The sequence below is a fragment of the Phyllostomus discolor genome, chromosome 1 (genome assembly GCF_004126475.2).
Source record: "Phyllostomus discolor isolate MPI-MPIP mPhyDis1 chromosome 1, mPhyDis1.pri.v3, whole genome shotgun sequence".
NCBI classification, from domain to species: domain Eukaryota; kingdom Metazoa; phylum Chordata; class Mammalia; order Chiroptera; family Phyllostomidae; genus Phyllostomus; species Phyllostomus discolor.
Genome location: NC_040903.2, coordinates 70,436,144 through 70,439,544, shown reverse-complemented (window position 1 = coordinate 70,439,544; position 3,401 = coordinate 70,436,144). Strand labels below are relative to the sequence as shown.

The 3,401-nt window shown below is 46.2% G+C and overlaps 1 non-coding gene across 1 annotated transcript; it reads left to right on the top strand.

Moving 5' to 3' along the window:
• Nucleotides 1-671: 671 nt before the first annotated feature.
• Nucleotides 672-778, top strand: LOC114493566. The gene has a single exon (XR_003684201.1). It is a non-coding gene; the product is annotated as a U6 spliceosomal RNA (small nuclear RNA).
• The last annotated feature ends 2,623 nt before the right edge of the window (nt 779-3,401 follow it).

The following is a 3,401-nucleotide window of genomic DNA, read 5'->3' as shown; positions in this document are numbered from 1 at the left end:
CTCATCAACTTTGTGGAGTAGAAAAACTCCCCAGCTTTCTGTCACACACCTCACCCCAGAGAGGGAAAGAAGGGGATCCTTTCCTCTACTCTCACCTCTAAATCATACCTTTCTCTGGGGGGAGAACAACGACTATTTTTTGACCAAAGAGGAGAGAGATGTGAGGATGGAAGGAAGAGACTCCACTGGGTCCAAGTCCTAGCAAATCCAGCCACCAGTGTGTGACTTGGGGCAAGTCCCTTGCCTTCTTTATTCCATAATTTTCTTATCCATAAAATGAGGATAATAAACTTCCCTCTTGACTGGACTTTTCAGGAAATCAAGTGAGAAGATCAATTTGCTCTCCACACAGGACGTGATCAACAGGAAGCTTAACTGTCCTTTCTCAGTGGTCTGATAGGTTGCGAGCTTTGTTTGATAGCCTATGTGTATCGTGTGACAGCTCCTAACCGATTTTTTTCAGTCTGATTCCTCTCATCGTTCAGCCTAAATGAGCCCCAAGGGTCAAGATGAACAGATGACCTGTCCTCCTGTCCTTCTAGGAGGCCCCCAGGGTTCCCAGCAGTTGTCAGGAGTCCTGTAGTTTTCAGAAGAGTGGATCAGATCAGTTGACTGCTAAGAAATACGGAATTCTCTGAAGAAGGCCCAGCTTGCTAAAAGGCACCCCAGGCATGCTCGCTTTGGCAGCACATACACTAAAACTGGAACGATACAGAGAAGATGACCACAGCCCCTGTGCAAGGATGACACGCAAATCTGTGAAGTGTTCCATATTTTTGTCAAATGAAAAAAACGACAACACCAAAAAAAAAAAAAGAAAGATATTAAAGGTACCTCAAGCGACTCTGCCTTAGCAAAGGAGCCTGAAGATATTCAAAGTGAAGAACAGGATGGCTTCGTGCACCGAGTGTCAGTTTATAAAACACAGACCTGCTCAGGGCCTCCCACAGGAATGGGTGCCTGCAGCAGAGGAGAACTTAGAAGAGAATTTCTGCTTAGTATTATGGGATATCAGTGGAAGGGTAACCCAGGCAGCTTCAGCTCGGAGTCCGCAGTTTCTGTGGGTGGGGCTGTAGCTGAATCAAGTGGTGTGTTGGGAGCTGCCTGGTGTCTGTGCTCGTGAAGAGCCAGCCATCCTTGCAAGGCTGTGAGAGGCAGTCCCAACAAAGGAGAGTGAGCCTCCCACCACCATGAGAAGGAGAGGGCGACCGCTTTTTACAAGACCCCCTTTTATATTTTATTTAATGACCCCCTCTAGCTCACAAAAAGGAGTCTTAATGACTGTCAGAAAGCAAACACTCTACCCAAGCACCACCCCTGCAAGCCCTCCCTCCAGGGCCATCAGATTCAGGAGGCATTCCAGATCAGCCATTTGAGAGACCAGACTGCACATGGTCAAGTCAACAACAACGAAAAAAATCCTCGGTTTCTTCTGCTTCTTAAAAAAAATTTTTTTGAGTGTGTGAGAGGGTCACTTTACAAGTTTGGTCAATAAGTATTAACTAATTTTATAATTAAAAAAAAAACTTTCATTTTCTAGCAGTTTGTTACACCCTCGGGCCAAATAAAAAATCCCCAGCTGATCCATTTCTTAGTCAACTACCTGGCAGTATCGGGCATCCTGCAGACATCAAGCAGTCTTTCAGCAGTGGGACCCGGTTCAGACCAATTCACCACATTGGGACCCAGTTCTGGAGGCAGACTGCCTTGTCTGTCTCCACATTCCCTCCCTAAGGGGGTGCAAGCTAGACCCAAAATGGCTTCCTTAGGAAGACAAACTCTTCTCCAGCTGTTTGCACATCCTTGGGCTTCCACTGGGACCACAGAGCAGAGGCGTGCCTTGTAATGCATGCCTGCTGTTCAGTGGGAGCAGGCTGGGGGTGGGGCAGGACTGGGACGGGCAGGGGCAGTGGGCCTGCTCTCCAAATCCCCACTCCAGTGCCAGCCTGCCAGACTGTGCACACAGACATGACAGGGGATTGTAAAAACACAACACAAACAATGTGGCTAATGTACCGAGATCCCCTGCAAAGAAGCTCAAGGGCAAGTAAGGAGAGGCCTGGATGTATCCAAGTCCACATGGAGCACCCTAAAAGGAGCAGCTTTGGGGAAGAAGCTTAATCTGCTTCCTCTGTCAATCCCCTTCTCCAAAGAGAAACAGAGATGGGGCCACAAGGAAAAAGACAGAATGGATTCCGGCTGTCCCTTCGAATAGCCTGTTAGCCATTCAGGCAGAATTTCTTTACACAATGGAGAGTGAAATGTGAACCACGCTGCCAACATCAGCAGGACAAGTAGGTCCTGTATGTTCTGCTCAAGAGGGGCCTGGACACATTTCAGAAAGAGCAGGGAACCCACAGACTGGGACGCTAACTCTTGCCCTGGGTTGACAGTCACAAAATACAAGTGAATTTGTGCTTTACAAAGGGGAGTGGGAGTACCCCGGCCCCTTCTGGAATCATGAGACCTACCATCATTCTGGGCTTTTTAAATACCCTGGTCAAAATTCTGACAGGGGTATGAGAATGCCTTTCCTAATAAATAATGTCCTCGAAAAATTGATGATGACGACGATGATGATGATAATCATAATCTAATGGCATTGTGGTATTTTTTTCACATGGGTCTTGAGGTCATCTATCTATACAGATAAAGAGCTGACTCCCAGAGAAATCAAACCAATAGCCTCAGATTGTTCTGTTCACTAGTGGCACAGCCAAGAACCAAAGCCAAGTTCCAGACTCCAGGGACCACCACCACCACCACCATCATCATTATCATCATCATCATCATATTCAAGTGAATGATGAGTACCTCTGAATTCTGGGGGCTTCCCTTCACTGGCCCCTCTGAAAAGGGTGGGGTCAAGTTTACCCTGAGAGTGTATTCACAGGATTTGAGCAAGAGGAAAAAACAAAAATGGAAATGTTTTTCAGAAGTTTGTTTCATTTGAAAGCACGAGTTGGTGTGTTACTCAGCTATTTTGAAGAAGGGTGAAAATTTGAGTTCTGTGGATAAACCGGCAATATAATGTGCCATTGTTCTAAAGTTTTCTTTTGGCCTTTTGTTTCTTAATTTTTAATTTAAAAACATTTAAATGTCTCCTTAGCTTGGAAATCGAAGGGAATTTATCAGCAGAGGAGTTAATGGTGATGGCAGAAATGGTTCTAGACTTTGGGGTGGATTTGGGGTTGAGGACAGGGGGATGGGACAAAAGAGTACAAGGGGCAATAACGTTTCCAAGGCTTTGAAATGTAAATGAGACAACTCACATTGTGAGCAAAGTATCGGAGGCAGGGAGTACATGGCATTTGAGTTGGGGCATCTTAACTTTGTGAACAGGTGTTTAGCCAACCTCCGGTCAGACATGCAGTATCTGGGAAGATTTGCTCCCTCCCCAG